Source organism: Triticum urartu, chromosome 2A (assembly GCF_056163025.1).
Source record: "Triticum urartu cultivar PI428250 chromosome 2A, HENAU_Tu73, whole genome shotgun sequence".
NCBI classification, from domain to species: domain Eukaryota; kingdom Viridiplantae; phylum Streptophyta; class Magnoliopsida; order Poales; family Poaceae; genus Triticum; species Triticum urartu.
In genome coordinates this window covers 525,746,065-525,762,089 of record NC_141874.1, presented here as the reverse complement: position 1 = coordinate 525,762,089, position 16,025 = coordinate 525,746,065, and the positions used below count along the sequence as shown (strand labels likewise).

Here is a 16,025-nt window from a genome sequence, read left to right as displayed (position 1 = left end):
CACAAAGAATTGTTACAGGTTATAGAATGGTAATTGATTTCCGCAAATTAAATAAAGCTACTAAAAAGTATCATTACTCTTTACCTTTTATTGATCAAATGCTAGAAAGATTATCCAAACATACATATTTTTGCTTTCTAGATGGTTATTCTGGCTTCTCTCAAATACCTGTGTCAAAAGGGGATCAAGAAAATACAACTTTTACTTGCCCTTTCTGTACCTTTGCTTATAGACATATGCCTTTTGGTTTATGCAATGCACATGCTACCTTTCAAAGATGTATGACTGCTATATTCTCTGACTTTTGTGAAAAGATTGTTGAGGTTTTCATGGATGATTTCTCCATTTATGGAGCTTCTTTTGATGATTGCTTAAGCAACCTTGATCGAGTTTTGCAGAGATGTGAAGAAACTAATCTTGTCTTGAATTGGGAGAAGTGCCACTTTATGGTTAATGAAGGTATTGTCTTGGGGCATGAAATTTCTGAAAGAGGTATTGAGGTTGACAAAGCTAAGGTTGATGCTATTAAAAAGATGCCGTGTCCTAAGGACATTAAAGGTATAAGAAGTTTCCTTGGTCATGCCGGATTTTATAGGAGGTTCATTAAGGACTTCTCTAAAATTTCTAGGCCTCTGACCAATCTCTTACAAAAAGATGTTCCTTTTGTCTTTGATGATGATTGTGTAGAAGCATTTGAAATACTTAAGAAAGCTTTGATTTCTGCACCTATTGTTCAAGCTCCTGATTGGAATTTACCATTTGAAATTATGTGTGATGCTAGTGATTATGCTGTAGGGGCTGTTCTAGGACAAAGGGTTGATAAGAAATTAAATGTTATTCAATATGCTAGTAAAACTCTAGACAGTGCTCAAAGAAACTATGCTACTACTAAAAAATAATTTTTAGCAGTTGTATTTGCTTGTGATAAGTTCAGACCTTATATTGTTGATTCTAAGGTAACTGTTCACACTGATCATGCTGCTATTAAATATCTTATGGAAAAGAAAGATGCTAAACCTAGACTTATTAGATGGGTTCTCTTGCTACAAGAGTTTGATTTGCATATTATTGATAGAAAGGGAGTTGAGAACCCCGTTGCAGACAACTTGTCTAGGCTAGAGAATGTTCTTGATGACCCACTACCTATTGATGATAGCTTTCTTGATGAACAATTAGCTGTCATAAATGCTTCTCATACTGCTCCATGGTATGCTGATTATGCTAATTATATTGTTGCTAAATTTATACCACCTAGTTTCACCTACCAGGAAAATAAAAAGTTCTTCTATGACTTAAGACATTACTTTTGGGATGACCCACACCTTTATAAAGGAGTAGATGGTGTTATTAGACGTTGTGTACCTGAGCATGAACAGGAACAGATCCTACGCAAGTGTCACTCTGAGGCTTATGGAGGACACCATGCTGGAGATAGTACTACACATAAGTATTGCAATCCGGTTCTTATTGGCCTACTCTCTTCAAGGATGCCCGTAAGTTTGTCATGTCTTGTGATGAATGTCAAAGAATTGGTAATATTAGTAGACGTCAAGAAATGCCTATGAGTTATTCACTTGTTATTTAATCATTTGATGTTTGGGGCTTTGATTATATGGGACCGTTTCCTTCCTCTAATGGGTATACACATATTTTAGTTGCTGTTGATTACGTTACTAAGTGGGTAGAAGCTATTCCAACTAGTAGTGCTGATCATAAAACCTCCATTAAGATGCTTAAAGAAGTTATTTTTCCAAGGTTTGGAGTCCCTAGATATTTAATGACTCATGGTGGTTCACATTTTATTCATGGTGCCTTTCATAAAATGCTTGCTAAGTATGATGTTAATCATAGAATTGCATCTCCATATCATCCACAATCTAGTGGTCAAGTAGAGTTAAGTAATAGAGAGCTTAAATTCATTTTGCAAAAGACTGTTAATAGATCTAGAAATAATTGGTCCAAGAAACTTGATGATGCATTATGGGCTTATAGAACTGCATATAAAAATCCTACGGGTATGTCTCCGTATAAAATGGTTTATGGAAAAGCATGTCACTTACCTCTCGAACTAGAACATAAGGCATATTAGGCCATTGAAGACCTCAATTATGATTTCAAACTTGCCGGTGAGAAGAGGTTATTTGACATTAGCTCGTTTGATGAATGGAGAACCCAAGCTTATGCGAATGCCAAACTGTTTAAAGAAAAAGTTAAAAGATGGCATAACAAAAGAATACAAAAGCAAGAGTTTAATGTAGGTGATTATGTATTGTTATACAACTCTCGTTTAACATTTTTTGCAGGCAAACTCCTCTCTAAATGGGAAGGTCCTTACGTCATCGAGGAGGTTTATCGTTCCGGTGCCATAAAAACCAACAACTTCAAAGGCACAAATCCGAGGGTGGTGAACGGCCAAAGAATCAAACATTATATCTCAGGTAATCCCATTAATGTTGAAACTAATGTTATTGAAACCATAACCCCGGAGGAATACATAAGGGACACTTTCCAGGACGTTTCAGACTCCGAAAAGGAAAATGTATGTGGTACGGTAAGTAAACCGACTCCAAAACAGTTCTAATAGCAATTTTTCTCCGTTTTGGAATATTTTAAAAAAAGGAAAATAAGAAGCAGTCCGGGAAGGACACGAGGCTTCCACGAGGGTGGAGGGCGCACCCTACCCCATGGGCGCGCCCCCTGCCTCGTGGGCACCTCGTGTGCTCTCCGGACTCTGATTTCTTACACGATACTTCTTTTGGTCGGTAAAAATCCATTATATAATCTCCCGAAGGTTTTGACCACCGTATCACACAAATATCTCCTGCTTTTGTTTCGAGCTGTTTTCTGCCAGGGTTGTCAAGGCCAGGCATCATGTCGTCTCCCTCCTCCTCCAACAATGAGGGCAACGATGCTTGGCTAATGAAGATAGAGCTGAAGAGAGAGGAGCCCAGAGAGATCAACAAGGATGATGGGATCAAGAAGGCCATAGGGGATCAAGTTCCGACAGTAGTAGAAGAAGACATCCTTGAACCTCATCACAATCTCTTTACCCCAACGGAGATTGAAGCTTTCAAGATGATTGAGTTAGCTCGCATTCAAAACAAGTATCTCACAAGTGAAAATATTTTGTTGAAGGAGCATATCATTGCACTCAAGGGCATTATCCGCAAAGATTATCTACGCTCGATGTGCGATTATCCATCATCACCAACACCTTCTTCACCAACAAAGAAGAACCGAGTATTGAATATGGGCACTCCTCTTGGCAACTGCCAAGCTTGGGGGAGTGCCCCGATATCGTATCACCATCACACTTTTATCTTTACCGTTTTTCTTAGTTTGATCCTTTTGGTAATATCTTGATCTAGTAGAATAAAGTTTTAGTATAATCTAGTTTTGAGTTTTGCTTTATGATCCTTCTATGTAATCGAGTTCGTGAGCTATATATAAGAAAGATTAGTGTTGAGTCAAGGGCTTGATTATCTTGCTATGATCTTGAGGGAATAAAATAAAAGAGAAAGAATACAAAGAAATAAAGAGATCATATGGATCTTATGGAAAGTAATGACTTCACATATAAAGAGTATGATGAATAAAAGTTGTTGAGAGTTGACAAACATAGTTTTGGTCATCGTTGCAATTAATAAGAAGTAATAAAGAAAGAGAGGTTTTCACATATAAATATACTATCTTGGACATCTTTTATGATTGTGAGCACTCATTAAAATATGACATGCTAAAGAGTTGATGTTGAACAAGGAAGACAACGTAATGGGTTATGTTTTCTTACATCTGAAATAAATTATATTGTCATGGATCATCCAACATGTTGAGCTCGCATTTCCCTCTAATGCTAGCCTAATTCTTTGCACCAAGTAGAGATACTACTTGTGCTTCCAAATATCCTTAAACTTAGTTTTGCCATGAGAGTCCACCATATCTACCTATGGATTGAGTAAGATCCTTCGAGTAAGTTGTCATCGTTGCAAGCAATAAAAAATTGCTGTCTAAATATGTATGATTTATTAGTGTGGAGAAAATAAGCTTTATACGATCTTGTGATGTGGAAGAAATAAAAGTGACGGACTGCATAATAAAGGTCCATATCACAAGTGGCAATATAAAGTGACGTTCTTTCGCATTAAGATTTTGTGCATCCAACCATAAAAGCACATGACAACCTCTGCTTCCCTTTGCGAAGGGCCTATCTTTTATTCTTGTCTATTACTTCATATAAGAGTCATGGTGATTTTCACCTTTCCTTTTTACATTTTATCCTTTGGCAAACACAATGTGTTGGAAAGATCCAGATATATATAGCTAATTGGATGTGAGTTTTCATGAACTATTATTGTTGACATTACCCTTGAGGTAAAAGGTTGGGAGGCAAAAACTATAAGCCCCTATCTTTCTTTGTGTCTGACTAAAACTTCATAACCATAAATATTGCGTGAGTGTTAGCAATTGTGAAAGACTAAATGATGGTTGAGTATGTGGACTTGCTGAAAAGCTCTTATTGACTCTTTCCGATGTTATGATAAATTGCAATTGCTTCAATGACTGAGATTATAGTTTGTTAGTTTTCAATGGAGTTTATGATTCATACTTGAAACTGTGAATGAATTGTTACTTTAGCATAAGAGATCAGATGACAATATATATATATATATGTTGCTGTTATAATAATGATCATTGTGGGAGTCCTGGATTAGGGGGTATCCGGACAGCCGGACTATATCCTTTGGCCAGACTGTTGGACTATGAAGATACAAGATTGAAGACTTCGTCCCGTGTCCGGATGGGACTCTCCTTGCCGTGGAAGGCAAGCTTGGCAATACAGATATGTAGATCTCCTTCCTTGTAACCGACTCTGTGTAACCCTAGCCCCCTCCGGTGTCTATATAAACCGAAGGGTTTAGTCCGTAGGTCCAAGAACAACAATCATACCATAGGCTAGCTTCTAGGGTTTAGCCTCTCTGATCTCATGGTAGATCAACTCTTGTATTACTCATATTATCAAGAACAATCAAGCAGGACGTAGGGTATTACCTCCATCAAGAGGGCCCGAACCTGGGTAAACATCATGTCCCCCGCCTCCTGTTACCATCCGCCTTAGACGCACAGTTCGGGACCCCCTACCCGAGATCCGCCGGTTTTGACACCGACATTGGTGCTTTCATTGAGAGTTCCTCTGTGTCATCATCGTTAGGCTGGATGGCCCCTTCAATCATCGATAGAGATGTAGTCCAGGGTAAGACTTTCCTCCCCGGACAGATCTTTGTATTCGGCGGCTCCACACTGCGGGCCAACTCGCTTGGCCATCTAGAGCAGATCGAGAGTTACGCCCCTGGCCACCAGGTGAGGTTTGGAAGCATAAACCACACGACCGACATCCACAGAGACTTGATCTTCGGCAAATTCGAGCCCTTGCTGAGTGCGCCGCATGGTCACGATGAGCATGATTTAGCTCTACCATCGGACAGTGTTCGGGAGATCGCACCGGCGACCGTTCCGACCCTCAATTCGGAGCCCATTGCGCCATCCAAGGACGGGTGGATAGACCCCGTCACAGAGGCCGCATCTTCAGCAGCGATCGAGCCAAATACCGACCTTACCCTTCACGGGAGCCATGACGCCGAACTGCCGGACTCTTCCCCGGCCACGGACTCCGAACCGCCTGCGCCCGTGCCTATTGAATCCGACTGGGCGCCGACCATGGAGTTCACCTCCGTGGATATCTTTCAGCACTCGCCCTTTGGCGACATACTGAATTCATTAAAGTCTCTCTCCTTGTCAGGAGAGTCCTGGCCGAACTATGTCCGGTAGGATTGGGATGCGGATGACAAAGAAATTCGCCGCCCACCCAGCACCCACTTAGTAGCCACTGTCGACGATTTGACCGACATGCTCGACTTTGACTCCGAAGACAATGATGGTATGGACGACGATGCAGGAGACGAACAGGAGCCACTGCCCACAGGGGACTGGACACCCACTTCATCATATGATGTATACATGGTGGACACACCCAAAGAAAACGACGACGAGGAACAGAAGGACGCAGCGAAGGATCGATCCCTCGAGAAGCAGTCAAAGCGGCGGCGTAAGCGCCGCTCCAAATCCTGCCTCGGCAGAAACAACGATCATATAGACCCAGTGATAGAGCAGGGTGAGCCAGCGGACGACGAACAAGGCATTGAACCACCGTCCGACCACGGCAACACGGAGAATCAAACCGAACAACCCGTCTCCGGCGAAGATAGCAGTCCGGATGACATCACACCGGACAGGCACCCAGAGCAACAGAATCCCCATCAAAGGCTTGTTTCCACTGCGAGGAGTCTGAAAAAGCAGAAGCAAAGGCTCAGGGCTGCACAAGACATACTCAGAATTAGATGGAGTAAAGTACTCAACTTCGCAGCAAAGTACAACGGCAGTAGCCACACAAAGAGCTACCCAAAGCGAAAGCTGCTACCTGAATTCGATGATGTGGCCTTAGAGCCCCCGCAATCAAAAAACAAAAACAACCATCTGGTCGGATAGACGACCTCGTGGCCAACATAGAGCGGCAAACGACGCCGCACACAAGCCAGTAAGCGATCCACGTGAGGACGCGCATCAAAAGGACAGTGAAACCAGATCCATCTACAGGCCAAGCAAGCGTGCTCCAGCAAGCAATGCAACACACAAAAAATCTGAACACCACGGTACACCCAAATACAGGGGTGCCGCACAACCCCTATGTTTCACCGATGAGGTTCTGGACCATGGATTTCCAGAGGGATTCAAACCCATAAACATAGAGGCGTACGACGGAATGACATGCCCTGGGGTCTGGATTGAGGACTACATCCTCCATATCCACATGGCTCGAGGAGACGATCTCCATGCCATCAAGTACTTACCCCTCAAGCTCAAAGGACCAGCTCGTCACTGGCTTAAAAGCCTCCCCGAAAACTCCATTGGAAGCTGGGAAGAGCTTGAGGATGCTTTTCGGGCAAATTTTCAAGGGACCTATGTCCAACCACCGGATGCAGACGATTTAAGTCATATAACTCAACAGCCCGGAGAGTCAGCCCGAAAGCTTTAGAACAGATTTCTCACTAAAAAGAATCAAATAGTCGACTATCCGGACGCCGAAGCCTTAGCAGCTTTCAAGCACAGCGTTCAAGACGAATGGCTTGCTAGACACCTCGGCCAAGAAAAGCCGAGAACAATGGCAGCATTAACAAGCCTCATGACCCGCTTTTGCGCGGGCGAGGACAGCTGGCTAGCCCGATGTAGCACTAGCGACCCAATTACATCTGAAGTCAGGGACGAAAACGGGAAGCCACGACGCAGCAAAAACAATCGCCGAAATAAAGAAGACAGCCCAAAGAGCACGGCGGTAAACGCCGGATTCAGAAGCTCTCAGCCAGGTCAGAAAAAGCTGCCCTCCAAAGGCAACAGAGACGAACTGTCCAGCCTAAACAAGATTCTGGAGAAAATATGTCAGATCCACAGCACCCCCGATAAACCTGCAAATCATACCCATAGAGAATGTTGGGTCTTCAAGCAGTCCGGCAAGCTCAACGCCGAACACAAGGGGCAGGATACACCAAGCGAAGACGAGGACGAGCCTCACAAGGAAAGCACTGGGGAACAGAAGAAATTCCCACCAGAAGTCAAAACAATAAACGTGTTACACGTGATGAAGGGGAGAAACAAAGCGACACTCCTAGAGACACATGCCCCAGGGCCTATCACCGCGGAATTCTGCCACTGGTCGTCCCAACCGATCACCTTTGACCATCGGGATTACTCGGCAAGTATCCGGCATGCAGGATGGGCTGCCTTGGTGTTAGACCCGATAATTGACGGATACCACTTCACACAAGTCCTGATGGATGGCGGCAGTAGTTTAAACCTGATATATCAGGACACAGTCCGCAAAATGGGGATAGACCCAACAAAAATCAGCCATAGCAAAACTACCTTTAAAGGAGTAATGCCAGGCCCAGAAGCCCATTGCACGGGCTCCCTGCTACTAGAGGTTATATTCGGCTTTCCCGATAACTTCCGCAGCGAAAAGTTAACCTTCCACATCGCTCCGTTCCAAAGTGGCTATCAAGCACTACTAGGACGCGAAGCTTTCGCTCGCTTTACCTCAATACCGCATTACGCTTCCCTCATGCTTAAGATGCCCAGTCCACGTGGCATCATTACAGTAAATGGAAATATTGAGCGCTCCTTGCGCGCGAAAGACCGTACGGCCTCACCAACTAGAGCATCTGACAGGTCGTTAAGACCACGGACGCGGTTAGACGAGTCCGGTGTAGCTATATATAATTGATACAGGTTTGATGGCTATACCCCTATAACAATACAAGGGGCTCAATGCGTGTAAACAAGTGACAATTAGGCTCAACTTTACTCATCTTGAACTGTACATGGTTTATTTAGTATAACCTACCTTTTGCACGACAACTTTTCAGCTAAGTTCCTCTCTTTTACAGATGGCCATCGTGCTACACCCATCCAGGATACGGCACAATGGAGACACAGGCGCAGACATGCAGCAGGGACCCGTTCCAAGGATTCTTTTTAGATTAAGACCCTGCGTAAACCTTTATTACTGTCTCTTGTTGATACACCCCCCCAGATTCTCAGTACAATTGAGAAGGATGCTGACATATTGGCATGTGGCCACGTTAGAATATTGCACGTACCTGGACACCAGGGGCTTATTACAAAGGGCACTGTTTAGCCCGGTTTACATCATAAAGACCGAATACCTTAGGTAGTGTTCGGCGTCGCGAGTTTGGCCTTATATGCATCAGCTCCGAATCATGTCTTTGGTCAAATGTTGGGTTTGCCCGGCTCCTGTGTTTTGCTGCCTTACGTTCCGCTCTATCGGCTAAGGCGACACCAGGAGAACTACTGCGATTGTGCCCTGGTTCATCCGGACGAGCACCTCAGTAGAGAAAGCCTAAAACTGACTGTCATGATATAGTGTGAGACTAGTCAACCACTCGTTGACCTAGCGGAATCTTCGGGGTTCCTCCACCTTAACGAAGGGTCGTTTCCCGGCCAGGCATGTACGCGCCCCGAATTCGGATGAGCGCGGAGCCACCAGGGGCTATATAGTAGCCCCACTGTCAAACTCCTCTGGCTAAGTGAAAGTGTTAAAGCATTATAGTCCGATTGCCTAGTTCGCTGCGCTATCACCTCCTTAATGGACCAAGACGTTGGATCAAGTGTGAACATGCGTCTTCTGCGAGCACCCCCGCATTATATGCATGGGGGCTGAAGCCGACGACTGCCATCTTTCAGGTTATATACATATATACATGAACGGCTGCACAGGAGGTATTATAATTCTTTCAGGCACAAGTATAAAATAGCCTTTACAATTCAATAAAACATTGTTTTTCAATGGGAATACATGTCATTAGAACATAATATTCTTCGAGCACTGCGCTTCTATTGAACGAGCACCCTCAAGAACTTCTCGAAAGTAGTGCTCGGCTGGTACTCGGCTCTCGTCCGAATCTTGGGCTGCAATGGCGGTGGCCTCCATCTCCGCCAAGTATGTCTTCACACGGGCAAGGGCCATTCGCGCACCCTCCACGCACGCCGACCTCTTCATCGCGTTGATGTGCGGCACTGCACCAAGGAACTGCTGCACCAAACTAAAATAACTATTCGGCTTTGGCCTTTCCGACCACAGATGATCCACAACAGACCTCATGGCGAGTCTGGACAACCTATTCAGCTCGGCCCATTCGGCCAACCGATCAGTCAATGGAAGCGGACGCTCTGGAACGTTAAATTGTGACCAGAATAGCTTTTCCACTTCGCGATCTTTTTGATCTCGGAAGTATTCAGCCGCATCGGCAGCACTCGCCGCTAAGTCTAGATATGCGTCCGCAGAACTCCACAGCCAGTCCAAAGGGGCGTACCTAGGATCTCCGAACTTCATCCGCAGCATAAAGGGCTTCCCAGCCACGATATCCCCGGCTTAACGCAGCTCCTCCTTCATTGCTCTCATTGCAGAGCGGGTGTCTTTGGTAACCATCATGGCCTTCTCCAGGTCTGTCCTCTTCGCTCGATCTTCCTTTTCAAGAAGCTCGTAACGGTCAGCGACATTCTTCAATTCCACAGCCATCCTGGCTATCTCCTCCTTGCTTTGGCCGTGAGCAGCCTATTCGGCTTTTAGCTCCTTAACTGCCTTTAGGGCAGCCGCATCGCTTTTCCTGGCTTGTTCTTTGGCTCGGGCAAGTTCCGCCCGAAGGTTCTCCACGGCCGTAGCTCCATCTGCATTCACACACATGTTATAGATAATGGCATCATGCTCCTCTTCCATGTGTCGCCGAAGGAATCACATACCCTGTGCCTCGTCAAGCCCCTTGTTGACAAGTACGATGTCGGCATCTGCCACGTCAAGCTGCCACTTTAGCTCGGCAAACTCATCAGTCCGGCTGGCCACCGGACCCTCCGCCACCTGCATATTATGGCGGCATGATTATTCCTGGGACTATGATCCTCTGTGCGCCGTCGTCTTCGACAGCACCCAGAGTCTCAGGGGCTACTATCTACACAGGGCACATCTAAAAATGTGCAGTACTGTCAAAAATGTACATCATTTCACGTACCTCAAAACCCATCAGTAGACTCATAAAGGCTTCATGCAACCCGCTTTTGGCGGACGAAATCCTTTCAATCACCGTACCCATCAATGTGCGGTGCTCTTCTGAGATAGCCGCTCGCTCTAGCAGATCGCTCAGTATGTCCGACCGCACACCAGACGGTGTTGGACTCTTTCGATTGCTCTCTTCAAGAGCCGGATACTGAGGACTTCGGGTGGCCATAGGATTGCCTTTTGGCCTTGCCGGATCAGGAGAAACCCTCCATGACGACACCTCGGGGTCGCCCGCCTCATGAGGTGGTATGGCAGGGGGAGGCATTTCGCTCTCCATCATCTCTGGAAGAAGATCCCCTAAAGACGAGCTCTGCTGAGAAGGGCTAAGATCCGAACTGCAAGATAAATGCTTCGGTTATTTTCCTCAGAAGTAAAGCGAGGTATTTTCATTATTAAGTACCCTTTTACTTACAGCTCGGTGGAGGGCTGATCCCCTTGAGGGCATAGTGCGGCTGGGGTAGCCCCGGGGCAGGACCCTCCAGCGAAGATTTCTTCCCCCGTTTGGAGACCATTGTCTCCGGGTCCTCGGAGGCGGTCCTCTTCCTTCCCTGGGGAGAGGAAGTTTCCGTCCCTCCTTCCCGGCTAACCACCTTCGTGGAGGCGCTAGCCTCCTTGTTCCCCCCTTTATCTTCTCCTAAGGGCGCTTGATAAGGCGCGATCTCCAGCATCCTGGTTAGCATGGGATTTGGTGAGGTCTCAAGGAGGGGGGCCGGACACCTGATCAACTTTGCCTTCGCTATCCAATCCTGGTCAAAGAGCGGCTTTTTTAGGGCGACGTTGCGATAAATAAACGGATAGTGTGTTCGGATGCAGGGCTACTTACTTGGGTATCTGGGTGATTGCAGCTCAGACCTGCATCCTCAGTGATGTCCAGACACATTATTTGTGGTCCGAAGAACAATTTGTACATCTCCTCGGGCGTCATGCCGAGGAAGTGTTGGATAGCTCGCGGTCCCTCCGGGTTGAACTCCCACATGTGGAGGGGACGGCGTTTGCAAGGCTGGACTCGACGAACTAGCATAACTTGCACTACCATAACTAGACTGAAATCTCTCTCAAAGAGATCTCGGATACGGCTTTGCAGTATTGGCACGTCCTTGGCTGGACCCCAGCTCAGCCCCCTGCTGATCCATGACATTAGTTGTGGTGGGGGGCCTGAGCGAAAGGTGGGGGCAACTACCCACTTGGCACTTCGGGGGGCTGTGATGTAGAACCACTCCAGCTGCCACAATCCGGACACCTCTGGGAAGCTACCCTCAGGCCATGGAGCGTCAGCGATTTTGCTTATTGAAGCGCTTCCGCACGCTGCGTGCTGCCCCTCGATCATCTTCGGCTTCACATCGAAGGTCTTGAGCCACAGGCCGAACTGAGGGGTATGTGGAGGAAGGCCTCACATACGACAATAAATGACGAAATGTGAAGAAGGGAATCCGGGGCCAGATCGTGAAAATCTAGACCATAATAGAACATAAGACCCCTAACAAAGGGATCCAGAGCGAGGCATAGTCCTCGGAGGAAGTGGGAGACGAACACGGCGCTCTCGTTGGGTTCAGGAGTAGGGACGACTTTCCCTCGGGCAGGCAGCCGATGCGAAATTTCGGCGGTCAGATATCTGGCCTCTCTCAACTTCTTGATGTCCTCCTCCGTGACGGAGGAAGGCATCCACCGACCTTGAAGGTTGGATCCAGACATAGTTGAAGGTCCGAAGTGCCTAAACCTGAGCTTTGGGTGTTGGAACTCGAGGCGGGAGGCGGATTCGACTAAGAACGAGAGGAAAAAGCCTTGTCCCCTTTATAAAGAGGGTGAATATCAAGCGTCCTCCTCGTGTCCGTTTGGGACTTGCCCAAGATCTAGGAGTCCTACCCATAGGCACGCTTGGGTTACCCACGTCCGTATTGATGAGAATCCCATGATAAAGGGGACATGATCTCTGCTTCGACAAGACGTGCCAAGGAAACCGCCTCGCGAAACACACTGAGATGGGTTATGAAAAACGATTCGAATAAAGACCTGGCTGTGGTGTGGTGTCACACTACGGGGTACGTCAGCAGATTAGATTTGTGGAAATATTATTCTCTCTACAGTGGTATGTGGAACTCGTTTTGCAGAGCCGGACACGATCCTCGTGTTCAAAATCTTCTATGAAGTATTCAGAGGAGGAACCCGCCTTGCAATGCCAAAGACAATCTGCACGCTGGACTCATCGTCATTGAAGCCTGGTTCAGGGGCTACTGAGGGAGTCCTAGATTAGGGGGTATCCGGACAGCCGGACTATATCCTTTGGCCAGACTGTTGGACTATGAAGATACAAGATTGAAGACTTCGTCCCGTGTCTGGATGGGACTCTCCTTGGCGTGGAAGGCAAGCTTGGCAATACGGATATGTAGATCTTCTTCCTTGTAACCGACTCCGTGTAACCTTAGCCCCCTCCGCTATCTATATAAACCGTAGGGTTTAGTCCGTAGGACCAAGAACAACAATCATACCATAGGCTAGCTTATAGGGTTTAGCCTCTCTGATCTCATGGTAGATCAACTCTTGTATTACTCATATTATCAAGAACAATCAAGCAGGACGTAGGGTATTAACTCCATCAAGAGGACCCGAACCTGGGTAAACATCGTGTCCCCTGCCTCCTATTACCATCCGCCTTAGACGCACAGTTCGGGACCCCCTACCCGAGATCCGCCGGTTTTGACACCGACAATCATGATGCCCTCATGTCCGTATTTTATTTTATCGACACCTCTATCTCTAAACATGTGGACATATTTTTCGATATCGGCTTTCGCTTCAGGACTAGCGGGGTCTAAGCTTGGGGGAGTTGATACGTCCATTTTGCATCATGCTTTTATATCGATATTTATTGCATTATGGGCTGTCATTGCACATTATGTCACAATACTTATGCCTATTCTCTCTTATTTTACAAGGTTTAGATGAAGAGGGAGAATGCCGGCAGCTGGAATTCTGGGCTGGAAAAGGAGCAAATATTAGAGACCTATTCTGCACAACTCCAAAAGTCCCAAACTTCACCGGAGCACATTTTAGAATATATAAAAAAATATTGGGTGAAAGAAGTACCAGAGGGGGGCCACCCACCGTCCACGAGGGTGGGGGCACGCCCTATCCCCTGGGCACGCCTCCCTGCCTCGTGGGCCCTCTGGCAGCCCTCTTTTACCCATCTTCTGCTATATGGAGTCTTTCATGGAGGAAAAAATCATAAGCTAGCTCACGGGATGAAACTCCGCCGCCACGAGGCGGAACCAATCTAGGGCTCCAGCGGAGCTGTTCTGCCGGGGAAACTTCCCTCCGGGAGGGGGAAATCATCACCATCGTCATCACCATCGATCCTCTCAGTGGGAGGGGGTCAATATCCATCAACATCTTCACCGGCACCATCTCATCTCAAACCCTAGTTCATCTCTTGTATCCAATCTTTGTCCCAAAGCCTCAGAATGGTACCTGTGGGTTGCTAGTAGTGTTGATTACTCCTTGTAATTGATGCTAGTTGGTTTATTCGGTGGAAGATCATATGTTCAGATCCTTTATGCATATTAATACCCCTTTGATTATGAACATGAATATGATTTGTGAGTAGTTACGTTTGTTCACGAGGACATGGGAGAAGTCTTGCTATAAGTAGTCATGTGAATTTGGTATTCGTTTGATATTTTGATGAGATGTATGTTGTCTTTCCTCTGGTGGTGTCATGTGAATGCCGACTACATGAAACTTCACCATTGCTTGGGCCTATAGGAAGGCACTGGGAAGTAATAAGTAGATGATGGGTTGCTAGAGTGACAGAAGCTTAAACCCTAGTTTATGAGTTGCTTTGTAAGGGGCTGATTTGGATCCATATGTTTCATGCTATGGTTAGGTTTAACTTAATACTTCTTTTGTTGTTTGAAGATGCTTGCAATAGGGGTTAATCATAAGTGGGATGCTTGTCCAAGGAAGGATAGTACCCAAGCGCCGGTACACCCACATATCAAATTATCAAAGTACCGAACGCGAAGCATATGAACATGATGAAAACTAGCTTGACGATAATTCCCATGAGTCCTCGGGAACGCTTTCCTTTATATAAGAGTTTGTCCAGGCTTGTCCTTTCCTACAAAAGGACTGGGCCATCTTGCTGCACCTTATTTACTTTCATTACTTGTTGCCCGTTACAAATTACCTTATCACAAAACTATCTGTTACAGATAATTTTAGTGCGTGCAGAGAATACCTTGCTGAAAACTGCTTATCATTTCCTTCTGCTCCTCATTGGGTTCGACACTCTTACTTATCGAAAGGACTACAATAGATCCCCTATTCTTGTGGTTCATCAGGTACCCATTTGCACCTGCTTGATTTAGCTGTGCGCGGGATTTCAAACGGGTCTCTCAGGGACTCTTGGGGTGCTTTATAATTTATTTTCTTGGGCCCGATGCCACGGTTCCTGTGGCCACAAGTCTTGACCGGAGATGCTACATTGTGCCAACAATGAGTTTTAGGACATCTCACATTTGATACGAACCTGTGACTGTGATTCAGTCGGCACGCAGAGCTGTTTTTTTGTGATTACACCTTGCTTGGCATACTTCATGATACTGTATTTGTTGTGGTTTTACTTGATTGAAAATAGATGAAATGAATGGCTTTGATGATATATTTTTATTTTTTAGAGAAAAGGAGGATTTTGAGCCCCCGGCCCCATTTTATATATGAGACCAGGAAAGTAACACCAAAAACAAGCATGCCTTGCATGTCCACCGATGAACTAGAGAAAAAAAGAAAGAAAACGCTAATCAGCCGATCAATCAGCAGGATCGGCTCTAAACTTAAAGGTTTAGAAAGATATTTTAATCCTATTACAAACTTGTGCCCAAATTTGTAACAGCCAGGCCTTCTCTTCTCTGCTCAAACTGAAGTTTTGTCCCTTTCCTCCATGCTTTTACCCCCAGCGTCGCATAGCGCGCTAGGCAAGCCCCAGTGGCGTCGTCACCTTCACCGTGTCCGTCAATAAGGAAATCTAGGTTAACTTTGTCAAATGCTTTTTCATAGTCTAATTTTAGTACTATTCCTGGGTTGCCAGATTTAGGAGTGGAGTGCAGCACCTCATGTGCTGTGACCACACTTTCCAGGATGAACCTACCTTTAATAAAGGCTGATCGATATCTAGAAGTAAGCCTATTCATCGGCATAGCTAATCTATTTGTGAGTACCTTGGTGTATACTTTAAAGATACAATTAATTAAGCTAATAGGCCTAAATTTTTTCATGCTGGTAGCCTCTTTTCCTTTGGGACAAGAGTCAACACAACAAAGTTTAGCCTATAAAGGTCCAGATCCCCTAT

General features: G+C 45.8%; 1 non-coding gene across 1 annotated transcript; it reads left to right on the top strand.

Annotated features, from left to right (window-relative positions):
* The first annotated feature begins 15,110 nt into the window (after positions 1-15,110).
* On the top strand, positions 15,111-15,258 carry LOC125541981 (small nucleolar RNA snoR2/U65). Its single transcript, XR_007297769.1, has one exon. It is a non-coding gene; the product is annotated as a small nucleolar RNA snoR2/U65 (small nucleolar RNA).
* Positions 15,259-16,025: the final 767 nt, after the last annotated feature.